This window comes from Pteropus medius, unplaced genomic scaffold (genome assembly GCF_902729225.1).
Source record: "Pteropus medius unplaced genomic scaffold, Ma_sr-lr_union100, whole genome shotgun sequence".
NCBI classification, from domain to species: domain Eukaryota; kingdom Metazoa; phylum Chordata; class Mammalia; order Chiroptera; family Pteropodidae; genus Pteropus; species Pteropus medius.
In genome coordinates this window covers 14784013-14801926 of record NW_024349519.1, presented here as the reverse complement: position 1 = coordinate 14801926, position 17914 = coordinate 14784013, and the positions used below count along the sequence as shown (strand labels likewise).

The following is a 17914-nucleotide window of genomic DNA, read 5'->3' as shown; positions in this document are numbered from 1 at the left end:
TAAGTGTAAATGTCAATTATTTTAGAAATGGTGAATTAAGTTGACATGATTTTTAAAACCTACTTTTCCTTTGAGGCATGTTACTTATTTGAATTAAATGGATGATACTTGCAAAACGCTCATGCACAAAAAAGCTGTCCTTATCACATACTTCTATAAATGCAAGTTTAATAATTTATATTATTTTTGTTTTATTTCAGGAACACACAGGGAAAGAATAACCTCCCGATAGCTTATTATGCAGCATTTTCATGAGAAAGAAGCCAACGAATCTGAGGGGACACTGTGTGTTAATGTAAGCCATGACTAACATGCTCTCTTCATAGCCATTTCTCAGGATCTCATTTACACAAAGTGGCAGAGTCGGCGCTGCTGGTTTTAAACTGTACATCCCCTTTTATGGAAAATATCAACAGGGATTTTTTTTTTTCATGGCTGGAGGTCTTTTTCTCATCTAAATATTAAAGTCTGACAAGTCTTTCCAACTTAGTACTTAAATAATCATGCTTGCTACTTGTTAATTAGTAGCAGGGTGATAACTATTAAAAGTTGAAAGAGTTTCCTGGTGGTTGCAACAAGTTTCAACATGATCCCAAGCTTTGTCAATAACCACAAGGGGAAAAAGAAAGCAAAAGGAAAATTCCTCTCCAGAGTCCTTCATTTCTGAGGGAAGGGTAAATGGCATTATATCACTCTCACTTGAAAGACATCTTAACACCTAAAGAAGGCCAAATGGTAGGTCCGGCCACGTTATGAGTGCAGAATACAGGAGACAGGAGACCTGAATACTAAGATCAATTCCCTTACTTATCTATGTGACCTTAAAAGTCTCACTCAGCATCACTGGACCTCAATTTCCTTCAGTGGATTTGGAGGAAGAATTATAGGCTACGGAACAGTGTTCCAGTTCTAAAATTCTATTTCCACCAGCCGATTTAAAATCTTGAAAAATTTTTTGCAAAATACTCCTGAAAGCCTGGGCATTATAGTTTTTCTCTTTTGGTAGGCAAATATTCAGTATTTTGATAGTTGGTATTAGTATGCCGCTTTTCGATTTAAGAACATTTGAGCTTTTATATATATATATTATCTCATTTACTACTCTGAGCAGTCTTGTGAACTGTTATCACTATTTCTTTGACAAGCTAGGAAAGAAAAAAGAATGAAGGAGAAAAGAGATAAAGTGGCTTGTCTAAGGTCAGAAGGGAGGTGCCACCAACCAACACCCAGAATTATTTGACCTTATCACTTCACTGAGAATTATAAGTATAATCCCACATCTAGAGGCCAGTTACTACACAGAAAATAGAAGCAAGCAATGAATATGGAGAGAAAAACAAACCCTCTGAGGAAAGAAAAATTATAAATGTCTTCCATGAACTCAGAAAATATATCACATTACTTTACCACGTTGGGTTTTTTCCCTGCCATTTAATTCACTGTTTTTTCAGAGAAGTCAGTCTAAAATAAATTTGTCTACAGTGGCAAATTTCCTAAAACAAATATTAAACACAGCTACTGGGATCTTTGTAGCATGTTATCAAAATAATGAGATATAAATACTCAATTTATATACCACATACCTATTAACAAAAAGAAAATACACACATCATCCCCTAGGCCTGAACTAAATTTATATTTCCATTACTCAAGGAAAAAAAAAATAAAACAAGAAGCAGAATCTTAGAAGAGTTCAAGTATAAAGGTCATGGTAGGTACTGTCAACACTCAGTGGTACCATCAGAAAACTCTTCCAAACTGTAGAACAACCAAAATGAACATAACTCAAAAACAGACCTTGTATTTTTTTTCCAGGGGTTAAACTTGTGGGATTACTGTCATTCCAGCTGAAAAGTGATAAAGTTTGAACTTCATCAAAAGGTGTACGACATATAAAAAAGATCATAAATCCGTCAACAAAAATTTCTGCTCTGCATTTCACCAAATCAAGGAATGAACAACTATATCTATTTGACTGTTACAGTTTACAAATGTGTTCATATAACTGAGTTACTTAATTCTTACAAAAATCCTATGAGTTAAACCCAATTTTACAGGTGAGGAAAGAGAAATTCAGAGAAATTCAGTGGCCTCAATAAAGAAAACCCAAATCATGGCTTTAGATCCTCGCCCTGCCACGCTATTTCTGAAGTAACAGTACAAAACTGGGTGGGGTATTATAGGACTAGTGGGTACGTATGTTTAAGCCACTAAAAACTAGAAAAAAGCCTTTTAAAAATAATATTTAGAACTTTCCTAGAAAGCCAATATTTATTGCCCTTCTCCAATTGTATCCAATATGCGATAAGAGTTAACCTAAGGATTTAAAGTACAAGAAAAACAGAAAGAAGGGAGAAAGGAAGGACATAATGGAAAGAGGGAGAAAGACAGAGGATAACGTTCCTAATTTAGCTAAAATGAGAGTACTCTCTGGACTAGAGATTGCGATAGCAATGTGCAATTGTACAGAGAAAAGAATAGGGTCTTAAAAGGTAAACAAAAAAATATGTCATTGAAATTTAGACAGAAATATTAAGATAAAGAAAACTTAAAATCTATTAAAACTGCCAGGATGCTGTGGTACTTTTAAAAGTTTATCTGTGGTAAACTCGCTGCATTATTATGGATGCAACAAAAATTATTTACAAAGCCAAATCCAACTGCATTGAAATTGAAAAAAAAACAATTAATACGTTATGCAAACTAATCTAAACCTCATTTTTAGTATGCACATTAATTTGAATTCCCCCCTTTAGCCAACTCACTAGGAAAAGTATTCTATTTCTTAACTCTTCTCAAAAAAATTGCAATTCCTTAAGTAATTTGAGTTTTCAAATGATCTGCAATAAGATCAAATAGGACTCAACTTTTTTCTCTGAATCCAACATTCTTATTGAACCTTTTCTTGTTTATATCAAGCCTTCTAATATTCCTGGTAGTGAAGCATTCCGAGGAATTCTGGGGTTATCAAAATGAGGGAATCGGGAATGGTGATATTTGAGATCTACTGAAAAATGAAAATCACATGACCTGGTGAATGTCCACTTTATTTTTAAATAAATCTCCAAAATTATGGTCTTTTTAATTTATTACTATGGAAACTACTCATGAAGCTGTATATATAATTGTTTACATTTCTTACTGTTTACCTATGGAAGTAATCTATTTGCAAGCAACTGGACCAGTATACGAGCAGCCAGATTGGTCTTTAAAAGACAACAAATAAGCTCAAATGAAGAAACTTCCTGAAATAAATGTTATTATTATGAAAATTGAGCAACCTCTGACCAATATTAAGCAGGAAAAAAACTTACTTAAGATATTTAGACTCTGGAAATATTTAATTATCTGAAAAATTAACCTGAAAAACTAAAAAGACATCAAAATTATTTTTTCATTTCAACAATTTATCTTGTTCAGAAGTAATGGTTTTGAAAGACTGCATTTTTCATAATTTGGAAAAAGTGGGCACAGCAATCTAAAAATGGAGACATTTTTGCACATCAGTTATAACACATGAACACAAAAAGACATGAAATCTATTGTGATTATATAAGTAAGGTATAACTATAAAGTAATATAATGTACTTTAAATGTTTTAAACCATATCTTAAGACTTTACAGACAAATAAGTGTTCCTTCAAAGAACCAAACTTGAGAAACTACATACCCTGTCTCCTTGTTGCTACTGTTGCTTAAAACATCTTTGGAGGCCCCATTTTGTAATCCTTCAGTTTATGATGGAACGAAGAAAACAGACCTGTTACTTTAGTTCCACAATTTGTGCCGCCCTCCACTCCCACTCCCTTTTTGACTATCTGCCTGTTTTATATACCAGACTTGGCTCAAATATTTCTTTTGACTATTTTGAAGCATAAAGTCTTTCTTCAAAGTTAGAAAATTTGCCCACTCTGAGGTTATCAAAAGAATATGCCTCAGGCTCTACAGCAGCTCCAAAGGAGGTGTTCTGAAATATCTGAAAGAAGTATATAGCCTTGAAAGTAACTACACTGAATTACATTGAAAATCCTTTATATAAAAATGTTTATTTTTAAAAAATTGAATTAGTTTCTAGTAATTTGACTTATAAATGTATCTTAATAAGTAAAAAATATAAACAAAATATTTTTAGGCATTTCATTTCACCCAAACATATACACTGGGGATTAATGGCTTTTAAAATTTTTTGAAGGAAAAAAAATAACCAAAATTAATACGAGGATATTTTTGTGCAGAAGAACTATTTAAATTGGCAATAAAAGTTGGACAAAGTGATCAACTTTGTTAAGTAATCCTACTGGGAGGAAGTATAAAATCAAAGTAGAAAAAAATACAGCTTGTTAAAAACAGAAGCCAATGAGATACTTCCCCTCTCTATATTTCAGAAAAGCATCTACTTAAGGGAGTGAACCCTTTTATCTACCTCACTAATACTCAATTTATGTTTCTTTCTCTGACAAACTCATATTACTCCAGACAACCAAAATATCTAGGTTTTGGTAAAAGCCATATCCTTATATGGTTTACTTTCAAGTCTAGCTACTTGGAATTCAATCCATCACATCTGGAACTATATCTAGAACCAGAAGTTTTTTAATCTCTTGCCTTCTCAACTCTCAGTCATGACCCAAACAACCATGTGAAAATCAATGGGGAAATAGAGAATAATATACTGAAGTAAGCAGAAAAGATATCAGTCAGATTTTGTATCAAGTGTCTATTTCATCTAGATTCCCGAAGAATATGGACACTACTAAAAGCACCATTTTATCTGCATGCTTAATATCAAGCTTGCTGAAAAGGGAAGACAAGAGAAAGATGATTTACAACATTATCAAGTGGGTCCACTTCAAATTTTCAGTGATATCATTTATCTGAATCAAATTCACCAATAATCTCTAGCAAAACATAAATTTCGTAAGACTGATTGCAAGTAAAAGAGATTACTGTTAAAAGTGTCATTATCAATAAAAAGACTAATGGCCCTTCAAACTAAGACTACCAAATTCTGTATGCTTCTAAGTCCAAATCTGTTCCTAAATGGTTTCATAACGAAATAAAAAGTGGTCATGTGTAAAAGCACTAGATTTGGAGGACACAAAATGATTTGTAGAGTTTTCAAAATAAACTTTCTAAAATGAGTTTACTAGTAGCTAACCAGGAGCCAGATGACTTCAAACTATTGAAAAACCATCAGTAACAGTATCAAAAAAAAAAAAAAAATTTAATTTCAATGAATACTTTTACTATACTCTGTACCTAAGATTTATATCATAACAAACTTTTCAACAAATTATTATTTAAAGTTTTAAATAAATTCTTTGTTTTCTTCACATCTGTGACACAGAGGTACATTTCTAGATTGTTTCTTTCTGTTCCAAATTAATTAAAAAAAAAAAAGACAATGTATCTGATATCCTATTAAACAGCAGTCATTTCCATTTTGCAAGCAAGATGTCTGAGATAAAAAGATAAAGTGGCAATTCCATAAGTGAATTAACATCATTGTTGACTTTAGAACTCAGAATCTCTCTTAGATTTCTAAGATAATTTGATCTTTATAATCCAATGTTAATTTCTTACATATATAACACAGTCCTTGTTGCTACATGGAACATAGGCTCTTTATAACAAATACCCTACAGATCTTTAATTGGTAGTTAGGAAACATGCTTTTCTTAATCATTTGGTCTCTTTTAAATATTATATTTTTAAATACTCATTTAGGGAAACTAATGAAGTAAGATATGAGAGGGATAAAGAAGGTATGCTGTTTTCAAAATTAAAATTTTCAGGACATCAGTCCAGCAGGCATAAAACAACATAAAACAAATAACTAGATAATCAAACAATAAAAGCAAACTAGAAATAATATGAAGGCTTTTTTAGAAACTATTATTGCACATATGCAATAATTACTTCCATCAAGAGTTTTATTATACATTTGTTTTTATGGAATCATAATGTAGAAGTGCATGCTATTGTTTAAACACATTCACCACATACCCATAACAGAATATGATGACTATGTATTAAGGATAATACAGAAAATGTGGCTAAATGCATTCTGTATTATGGTTCCATAATACAGCATGCAAATGGTTCTGACTAAGCAGACACAGGAGACGGTCGTTAGTGTGCACGCTGTGAATGTATATTATGAATAATGCATAAAACTTGGCTAAATCCTAATGAGTCCATTGACATCCTATGGGGTCCAAAGGAGGCTCAGATCCCAAAGCATGGCCCTGGCACATTTCTACCCACCAATCATTATAAAAAAAAATAAAATAAAATAAATAAATAAAAAATTAAAAAACACAAAGACAAAGGACATTAAACAAAATGAATGCCTTCTCATTCTAGGTAAAGGTTTTGAAATAAGCACAAAAATTGGAAGAAACTTTGAAAAGAGAGCTAAAAGTCTATCTTACATCATCACCCCACTTACAATTTTTCAACATTATCCATTGCAATTTAAATGGGACAAAAGCTGCAGTTGAAGCTTGTTATTTTATTTATTTTATTTTACTTTATTTTATTTTGTTATTTTTGCTTTTCTTCAGGGAGCTGCTATTACAAGGAAGATCTGAGTAATCCCTAAAAAAAGTGACCAAACTCTAGACAATGGTGGTAGAAAGTCTTCCTGCTTTGAGAGGGTAACGTTTACAAAATAAATCGCAGTCAGTTAAATCAGGAAATAGATACAATGTGTCTGAAAGCAGTCTTTATGGTAGAAACTCCTAAAATTCTGGTTTTTACACAGCTTTTTAAAGAATCAAAGAGAATGCCACGAGCATGTTACGGCACATTTTTTAAAATTAATCTTTTTCCAATAGCCATTAAATACTCTTAAAAACAGTCCTTGAAAAGAGAAACCACACCTATTACCCCTACGTGGTAGTGTAACCCCAAGATGAACACCTATATGAATACGTTCAACATGTTTTCACTGAAGCAAAAATGCAGAGTTGAGCAAACTGTGCTTGAGATGCACAGATTAAGTATGTGACAGAAGCCTGCACCCAAGCCTCTCCTTAGAGGCGGAGTGGGAAAGCAAGGACAGCTGCTCCTTTGTGGTGCTCCCAGGGGCAGCTGGGAAATGGGCGTTCTGAGAACATATCCCCAGAGTACAGGGAAGAGGCTGAGGGCTAGCCGCTTGGGGAAGCAGCAGGCCAAGAAAAACCTTGCACTCTCAGAAAACATGCAAGAGCAAAACGTTGAAGCGGGAGCCAGAGTTAAAGTTCTGGGATGCAGTTCTTGACAATTTGCCCAACTGCCTGAGGTTTTCCCATCCCTTTACCAGGTACAAAAACTGGGCAGTTAAGGCAAAGGCCAAAGCTGAAAGTTGCCATGGAGTTTAAACCACATGGAAATGCACGAATACCTCTATCTCTGAATTTTCAAAACGCAGGTCATTTACCATCCCATATTTGGGCTAAAATTAGCTCCTGGCTTAGTTAATGGTAATTTAGCCTATGAGGTATGAATTGGGGGCTCACTGGGAGACCCCTTCTAAAAAATAATATTGTCATATATTCCCTCTCACAGTACCAGCAGAGTCAGAAACTCTAAACACTTAGGAAAAAACAACCCTTCATAAGTTTCTATTTAAAGTACCAATACTCCTGGGTATAGTTAAGAAAAATTAAGATAAATTTGCATTTGCTTTCTTTTGTGAAAAGAACTAGGACAACAGAAGAGCCTAGCATGTTTGGAGTAGGTACTGGCGATTTAAAAATAGAGTAAAAGGGTAAAGATGGGACACGCTGGCAGATTAACTTTGCTTGCTCTTCTGATTGGACTGACTCTGGCACAGGCAGGGATTCTGTGATGAGGAATTAAAACTTTGAACAGACTCTTGAAGTTTAAAACTTTCCCAACACTGTATTATTATGTTTGTATTTACACCTGGGTAGGTGCTGTCACTGTTGGTAGAGCATGAAGTATGAAAATAACAGAAAAATAAGGTATTTGTTGCAACCACTTCTGCTGTTTTCCTTGTTCTAAAATTTGCCTCATATCAAGTACAACAGAAGAAAGTTCAGTTCCTGATACAATTCCATAAAGCTATTCTCCCTTTGAAAACTATTCTCCACCACAGCTTGTTCCAGCTACATTATAAGCGACTGACAATTGCTTCACACCCTCCAGCCCCCCACTAGTGTTTCCTCACCCCTCCCAGATGCCACCAAAAGAAAAACAGAAAGTCTCTCAGTAGCACTTTGCTTCTCAGCAGGAAGCTGTACTGTTTGTGATACCATTTTGATACAAACCTAAATTAGGTGTCTGGAAATAGGTAATGCATAAAAAGAAGCATTTTGTGTCACCAAATTATTATTATAGGTTACTGTTAACCCCTGGAAGATAGAGGTGAGCTCTGCAGCTCCCCACTGAGGTGACTATTTGTCATGAAATCATAGGCCCTACCTCAGAAGAGGTTTCAGGTGAGCTCACGATAAGGCAAACTATCTGGTTGACCTATAAGATTTGGATAGCTAGTTTAAGTGGGGAAGCTAAAAGAAATGCCAGTTAAACAAAAGGATCAGCACAGCATGTGGAGCCAGCAGTCAGCTAGCACAAGTTTAACAGCTGACAACGCCTGGAGACGTAGGAAAACGAAAACGGATCAGGATGTTTTACTATCAGACAGATTTAAGACTCTTCCCTTCGAAGCTCTCCTTGCAAAGACATGGAGAGGGACAAAAGTTCAGAGCAACAGCTATTTTTTTAAAGGTCACTTGTGATAAAACTATTAACTCATCATGTTGAAATAAATTAAAAAATTGAATATAATAATGTTTCTAACTATTTCTTCATATAGTTCAGATAGTAAATAAATTTTGTTTTCAAAATTTCCTGCTCCAAAACTTAAACTTCTGGTCCATAATTAAGATTCAGAGAAATCTAAAAACTTAATCTCGTCTACAGCCATGCTATCCTGAATAAGCCCGATCCTATCTGATCTCGGAAGCTAAGCATGGTCAGGCCTGGTTAGTACTTGGATGGGGACACCTAAGAAGACCAGGTGCTGCAGGAGTAAAAAACAAAAAAATAAGGGATTGTAAGCTGACAAGGTACTTGCAATCTGTGAGGTCAACCAAGGGTTGCCTCGTCTAAAATAAAAAAATAAAAATAAAGTAAAAATAAAAATAAAAAATAAAAACTTACTCTAAAACTACTGCTCCTCATCATAATCCTAGTGCACTGGTTCTTGAAAACATTTTTTTTACTTTTTAAAATTTAACCTCTGTACTATTGATTCTCTCTTACTCGTCTTCCTTCATCACATTAAAATAAGTAGCATTCATAATGTTAATAATTATAAATATAACTGAATTTTTAGAATCCGAATAAAAGGCCACTTTCTATTAACCAATATTAGTAAAGGAAATACATAGAACATGCATGACATCTCAGCTTTCAGCTCAACTCAGGTCTTTCTTGTATTATAAATTGTACAAGAGAGATTTATTACATAACAGTCATAAAATAATACATATAATAATATCTCATACAATAATAACTTGACTTTTCCTTCTTCCTCACGCATTTTGTCTCTGTTTTGGTAAAAATTATTAGATGTGTCTGGCTTATCTCATTAAAATAAACAGGCATGACTGAGTTCATCTCTCTTGAGACACAGTAAACACAATGCAAACTGTATTGTCTCAAACTGGAATAACTGATATTTACTGAATAAATAACTAAATAATTGAAGCTTCTTCAGACTGAGTATCACAGGCTTCTGATGAATAGCAACGGAATTATTCTGCAACTGGTATCATGGAAAAATAAAATAGCTAATAAGAACAACCAAAGTTTTATAGGGAGCTGAGCAGACTATGGATACCAGCCAAATTTCATAGCTGCTCAGAGTTTTTAGCAGTCTCTAAATTTGAAGACAGAGTAAATGCTCCTCTCCCCTTTCCTAGACACAACCCATAAAATGATAGGCTCTTTTTAATGTCTAAGAATGTTGTTTAGGTCTCATTCTATTCAGCAACAAGATCTTCAGACTGAGTAAAATGCCTAGTTAATCACATTAAGCTGCAGTACATAATATTTTAACATCGAAAGTCCTGGCATCACATACTTCAGGGTGAGGCCACCATAGGATCCCAATACAATCTCATTCAAGGAATTCTGACTAGTTAATTACTAGGCATCCCCAGCATATCTAGTTATCATCTGAATGCTAGTCACTGAAATTAAATCTTCTGTTTCCACTTTCTAAAATAATTCCTCGATTCAAATATTCGACATTGCATCTGGTCATAGTTAAAGCACCTCACTGTTGACAAGGCAGTTTCTTGAAAGTTTCTGCAGACTATTTGTCACACACGATATTTGTCACATACCTGTGCAGTCCATTCCCTGGGAAGTTGCTTTTGCCGTAGCTTCCACCTTAAAAATATTCCTACACCCATGATGATTTTGTATCTGTTCAGTTCAAATTCAGAATCATTAGTACTTTTCCATAGTTACATTTTTTGTTCACTTGATGTGTCTTTTCATTTATTCTTAAGTTTTCTATGTAAGATAAACAGGAATACCACCTTCTAAAATTACTACTATCCTACCATCCTCCGATGGAACATTAGCAGAAAGCAATATTCTCCTAGGCTATGAAGCAGACTGCCCTAAATTACATTGCAGTCACTGCCCTGAGCTCACACATTTTTGAATAGAAAGGCTCCCAGGGATCTCTCTGAACTGACTGCATTTACTGCTTTAAAATATTTTTAACCCAGACGCTCAAGTGCCAGCCTTGCAGTTCCTCATGCTAATCCCAGCTTGGGTGGCTGTTCTTAAGGGAAAGCATTCAAAACATTGTAACAGTGCGTCAACTTTGACCCTTTTCACTTAAACATGAGACTCAAAAAAAGTTTGAATTCCAGAGGGAATCACTGAACTTTGACCTGCTTAAAATTAGTTTTGTTTTAGTGCCTTCATGGTGACTCAACAGGCCAATTTTCCAGACACTTAAGACGTTTCTGCCCCTGAAGATTCCAGTTCAAGTCCACAGCTATGTTTGCTAGTCAAATCAGAACACTTTGTCCCAGGGTTTCAAACAACAAATTCCCAGATCTCCATCTCTTTGCCAGATGTTGGCATTAGTTGGTATTAATCTGGATCTAAACCCATACGCGCGTGCGCGCGCACGCACGCACACACACACACACACTACACACAATCAGAAGACAGACCCTATATATTTTTTTCACTTAGGAGACCCTACATTTTTTTTTTCACTTAGAGCCTTTTAGGAAACAAAGTTTTCCACTCAAAATTCAGTCATGGAAAAATGTTAATCAGGATTATATAAACATTATTTACTAGCCTAACTCCTACGAGAATAAAACTGTTAACTTTTGGTAAGTAGTACTGTAATACATTTATAATACAAGGTTTCTGAAACTACTTTTCTGAAACTAATGAGGAACAAAAAAGGTACTGGGATTTAATTTTCTAATCTATTACAGATTTTAGAAATTGTCAATGAACAATTATATTGCAAATGAACATCATCACAATGTTATACTTTCCGTCAATGGAATTCCAAAAATGACATTTGTTGTCAAAATCCATGACAGTTAATAAGTAAAATAAAGTCATGTAACAACATAACAACTAAAGGTGCAGAACATATTTAGTTTTATTGAGTCCCTCAAAACCTTTCCTCCCTTCAGGAAAATCATTTTTTTTTTTTTCCAAAAATGAAACAGCATCCCATTTCATTAATACAAACTAAGGTGTTTAATGAGAAGGTAGTAGCTACTAGTCTGGAATAATTTCTGCATAAATGCTGTGCTTTAGAATTTTTAGAGTAGTCAAGGACAAAAGCATTCAGGAAAAGAAAACCCATTTAGTTCTATGAAACCAGAAAAAAAAAAAAAAAAAGAATTCTAATACAGTTAACCAGGATAAAAGAATGAGTAAGACACAAATTAGTCTACACAAATTACATAGCACGTTGAACAACAAATCTTTACTATCTCCAAAGGTGAGTTAGCCAGACTGAAAAGTAATGCAAATGTATATACCAGGTCTTCATATTCAAACACCGGTTTTCACCTCAATCTATCAATTTTCAAAGAGCTACTAAGACATCCTTAAAATATAGGCAACTAGACCCCTATTATTAATGCCCAAACCTGGAAGTCAGAAACTACAGGGTACAGGGTAACAAAAACCAGTCACATCAAAGTTACACTGAATTTTTTGCTCTCCTATTAGACAGCACTAATTCCAATTCTAATGCTCAAAAAATAAAAACTACTCAACTGAGTCTCTCTGGCAATCATTTCTTTCATTTCCTGTCCATTTACAAAAGAACACAAAAACATGGTCAAAGTGGAGGTAAAGGGCTCATGTTTTGTACATGTCCATTACTACTTCATTTTCATTTTATTCATAAATCACTCCACACATAAACACTGTGTGAGCCGTACTGAATGGTCACAGGTTTCTTAAATTAAGAAAATATTTGGAATTCAATCTAATTATTTTACATTTCAAGCATACGTAACTATTTGGGTTCTTTACTGATGGTTAAGAAAACAAGCACTAATAGTACCAAAAACTGGGTCAATTACATATGAAGAAGAGGTCAACTGAAATTTTCATTTCAGTTGACAAATAGTACTTTCAAATGGCATGTAAATATAAATTATGTAAGATGCTAATAGAAATACATATACTTATAAATCAGACAGTAAGTGGCAGTATTTAAATAAAATAAAATTTTACAGACATGTTCCCACGTAAGGACCATTATCTGAAGAATCTGCCAGCATAGGATTACATCGTAGTTGCTTAATCCTTTAATTGTCTTAATAATAAAATATGCTACTAATTGTGTAAGGTATTTTGGCTTTGCATTCTAAAAGACATATTTGCATTTTTCTTTGTATACGTTGTAAAAACTAATATACAATGTCATTAAAAAGTAATGTGACTGGTTTTTAAACAAACATACCATATCATCCAAATGGTGGCCACCTTAGAACAACCACTCATTCTAATCAGCCATTACTCACACTAGTTCTACCTCTCTTTGAAACTGCTTTCTAAGTCTGTAACACACGTATGTATACATACTTCTAAACATCCTCAATGGTGACAAATTTCATAATTTGAAAGTCAATTTGGGCCATTTTCATCATTTCAGAGAGACATTTATAGCCAACTCTGGTGAATAAAAAAGGATGCTGAATCTTGGTATAAAATGCGGACAGAAAGTAGTAAAATGGATGTTTTAGTCAGGCTCACGAATGATTCAAAAGACAATTCTGAGAGGAAGTTTTCCTAATATTTTGAACAAGGGCATCGTTGGAATCAGGGTTTTGCTTCTCTGGGTGACAATTTGGAAAAACAACACTAATATGAATGTATAAACTATAGTGTGATCATTGTTTTTAAAACCAAACTCTGTACTTTTTACTTATACTCTATAAATGTGAAATCACGCAGATATACATTTTTATTTAATATAGACGTAAAGTTTGAAGCTTCTACTGGGTGAAACTAACTTAGGTCAGTTTGCAAAATATGATATATAATATAAACTTAACTCTTTTGATCCTTCAAAAGAGCACAATAAAAAAATCCTTATTTTTCATAGTCAGATATTTACATCCAACCCCTATCTATAAGCTCCTATAAACTTTTTTCTCCCATATACAGTCAAACCTGACAAAAGCTCACTGTGGGATTATGCAAAAAAAACTGCAAATTTAAACAAGGTGTGATTGTATACTTTTTCGCACATTATTGTATCATGCTGCACCAGAACACTAATGTATGCACAGTTCCAAAATAGCTTGGGCATTACTGCACAGCCTTGAAAACTACTAACATCCCAATAAGAGTACCTTTCAAAAGCTGTTTCTTCATTATTGCACTCTAGTAAAAGGTTGCTTTCACCATTTGTATTTTACAATACAAAAAAAAAATGCAGAAATGTCTATGACATTGCCTTATAATTCTGAGGTGTTATTTCTTATTAGACTCTTTGTAGTTATAAAAGTTGTTTCATCAATATAAATATGACAATGGGACTCAATACTATTTAATCGACTCAATTATGGAACAAGTGTGCTTTTTTCCTTCTGCTGCCCTACTTTCTTTTAAGTTACATTTGAATTATTGATGAAGTTGCAATAAAGCATTTCTTTGTTAAACATAATTTAGAAGTAGAGAATGATGTTTCATGGTTAATTTTTAGACCCATAGTGATAAAACAAACACACTCGCTGTCTTTTCAAAGAAAGTCAATAGCATGGTACAAGCTTAAAAGAATGACTTTTCCTTTTTTCCTATTGTCTTGAAAACATGATGTGCTGAAATCATGAATATAAAATACAAAAATAAAAGGAGAAAATGGTAAGCAAAGTGCAGTATAGAAAATACCGTTTCCAAGCCTTCCTGGGTATTGAAAAGATTTATACCTGTGATAAATTAAGTTCTGCTTTTCCTCAGGTATTTTGAGAACCCATTAATCATGTAGTAGGATGAGACCTTCAAAAATGGTAGAATGAATAGTTTTCCAGACAAGGCCAACATTCCTTAGTTAGATTACTCTAATCACTACATAACTTATGTACCCTCCATTCCATTTTTCAATCAGCCAGAGTGATCATTTTAAAATGCAAATCTGAACCTTTTAATTACTTGCCATTGCTTTTATTTATTTTTTAAAAATGTTAGTTCATATCTTTTATTAACCCATATACAATTACTAGTCTTCCGGTTTGTTGCAGCAATAGGTCAGACAATGTTTGCCACAAACAATGTCTCTCAAAGTGTAGGCATAACAACTTCAGCACCACATTCATCTGAAGGGCACTCCTGACGAAGGCAGTGATTTTGCCATTCTCATCCACCTTACAGTACTTCAGGACAGCCAGCTTAACATTCTTTCTCTTATGCTTTTTCTTCTTGGGAGTGGTATAAGCCTTCTTTTTCTTAGCAGCAACTCGAAGTCTCAACACAAGAGAAGAGTAGACTCTTTTTGAATGTAGCCAGACAAAGTATGTTCATCTTCCAGTTGCTTGCCAGCAAAGGTCAGTCTTTGCTGATCAGGAGGAATACCTTCCTTACCCTGGATCTTGGCCTTTACATTTGCTTTTGTGTCCAGGGGTTCTACCTCAAGAGTGATGGTCTTCCCCATAAGGGTTTTCACAAAAATTCGCATATTGGCTGCGGTTCCACTGCAGATGGAGAACTAGAAAAGACCATTGTTTTTATGCTAAAAACCAAGAGCCTTAGCAGCACCTATATAACTACATGAGACAAGTCCTGCCTCTTCCTCCACCTTCATTCTTCATAACTCTTATCCTTTTTGTCTGTGCACCAACTACTCTGGTTTCATTTAGTTCCTCGGTATTCTAAACTTTAACTCCCTTCAGAGCTTTGCACACGCTGTTCTCTACTTCGTGCTCACCCACAACTTATTCACCTAGTTAGTCCTTACTTCTACTCAAAACCCACCCCAAATATTTCTTCCTCATAAAAGCCTTCTGTGACTTACAGAATAAATCGGGCTACCTATATCTCCTTAGAGCTCCCTGTACTCTTCCTCCATAAGACACTCCATAGTCCTTATCACTAATACTACAGGTACAACTTTCTTAGTCAATCTACATTCACCAAGTCACCAGAGTAATTGATGTGCTGCATTTGTTCTATAAAACACACCTAATGGCAAAAAGGCTGCTTGACCACACCCACACACTTCCACTCTAACCACTTAATTGTCTGCTTGACCCCAAGTCTGTTTATTTCATTTCTATTTATTATTGTATTAAATTCATTAAATATTATATAACTAATGAAACATGAGGGCAAAAAAAAAAAAAGGAATGTTTTTAGTGAAATTAGATTGAATGCTTTACACAGAATAAAGGTAGATTGGTTTTATTTTTCTCAAATAGTTTTGTATTTTAGCTCCGAAGGTCAGTTACCAGAGCCAAACTTGTTCTTAACAAGTAGAAGTTTTGTGTCCTTTCAGAGTCTCTTACATCTATTCATTTGCAGATTCATTTGCAGAGTAGAAGCTGTAACCAGGTTCTTCATATCATGCACTCACATGGGATGTCCAATCCTTATAAGCTGTCCAAATTCTTTACAATAAAAGGAGTGACTCGCATCAGGGCCATGTAGAAGAGGATGTTCTGTATGGAGAAGATCAAATCCTCTAGCATCTTCTGTTTCATGTCCTCAGGGTCCCGATTCCATGCAAGGCCCTGGATAGGGAACACCGTGGCTCTACCTCACAATTTCCAGCTGCTGCATTCTGCTCTTAGCAGCTGCCTCGTGCATGGGGTAAATTGTTTATTAAATCCACTAAATTAGGTGTCAAATAGCTTCAGAAAATTAGAATAATAAAATTTAAAAAACCTAGACAAATTCTGCACTTTAGAATGCTTGCCAAATGATTTTAAGCTTTCCTGCCATTTTTAGCTGATGAAAAGTAAAACCAGTAGAATATATTATCACGGGTATAACTTCCCCACGAAGAACTCAGGGGAACCATACTTAAAGCCTTATCTATCCATCAATTGACTGGCAAATTGATAACACTGTTAAACAATAAAATATTGATAAAATACACTGTTTAAAATTCTAAAATATTTAAGGTAGCTATTTATTTAAGATTCTATGTTTTAGTGGTAAAAAAAAAATTTAACAGTCCAGTCAATAGTCACAATGACACTAGAGAAGAGAATGTCTCTAGTCTCTCAATTTTTTGGAATGATTAGCTGATCAACCTCCATCTTTCTCAGTAGATCGGAAGCTCCATAAGGGCAAGGACCAAATCTCTGTTGTTTACCATTGTAACCCCATTACTCGAGATTTGTCATACATGACAAAAAACAGACTCACAATAAAAATATTTTAAATGAGTAATAGTTAAGATTAGCCAAACACAACAACATTGTTTATTTTAAATTACTATTAAGATCGATATGCAAATAATTGCAGAGATTAAGAACAATTATGAATGGAATCACCTGAAGATATCAAGGCATAGTATTTTCTTGAGAGACAATATATATCCTTTACTCAGTAATGGAAAGATCATTTGTACACATATAAAAATAATTTTAATTTTTTAAATTATTTTTAAGAGTAATACTCTCTGGCCTAACATTATGTACTCTAGCTTTAATTTATGAACTATGTTTAAGACTATGTGATTAGGTTTCCTTAAGAATCCAACTTTGGTTACCATAGCTTTATTAAGATTTCTATATACTGGTTCCAAATACAGCTACCTTTTAATTTTACTTGTAATGAAAAGTAATAATAATGCTACTTGAAACATATTTATCCCCTTCCTTCTAATAAATTCAAAACAATCAACATCTTATGAGCAAGCTCTGCTGAATACAAAAATTAGAACACAACTGAAATGAATTTTTATCAACAAAATAAAAGACATCAATAAGGAAGCTAAGCTATCTAAAGTTCAGGCACAAGATGAATCTGGAATAATTCTTTTAAGCCAGGCTGAGTTTTGCCAGAAAAATGCTTATAAACATTTAAAATCTCAAAAAGACATAAAGGAACTTAACATAGTTATGAAAGGTTTTATCTTTTCAGGTACTCTATTGCTGAGGTGACACAAATAAAGATATCTTTTAATTATATGTAACTGATTTATAAATTTATGAGTCAGAAAAAAAAATAAGCAACAAGAGAACATTTAAAAGTATTCTGAAATATAAGGCAGGATATGGCTCATAAATCAGAGCCAGATATACAGAGGGGTAATGGTGTCAGTGTGGCCCCAACCTTTTGGTTAATTATGAGGAATTGCTAAACAGGAAGAAATGCTAAGTCATCATGACCCTGGCTAGTGCACGCACACGACAAACACGCACATGCATACACAGACACACATGCT

The 17914-nt window shown here is 34.1% G+C and overlaps 1 protein-coding gene and 1 pseudogene across 6 annotated transcripts in view; one reads left to right on the top strand and one right to left on the bottom strand.

Annotated features, from left to right (window-relative positions):
• The window catches only part of SOX5 (SRY-box transcription factor 5), a 907668-nt gene that overhangs the window by 872633 nt on the left and 17121 nt on the right, over nt 1-17914 (bottom strand). The window lies entirely within an intron of this gene.
• LOC120618748 (uncharacterized) lies at nt 8924-9040 on the top strand (annotated as a pseudogene).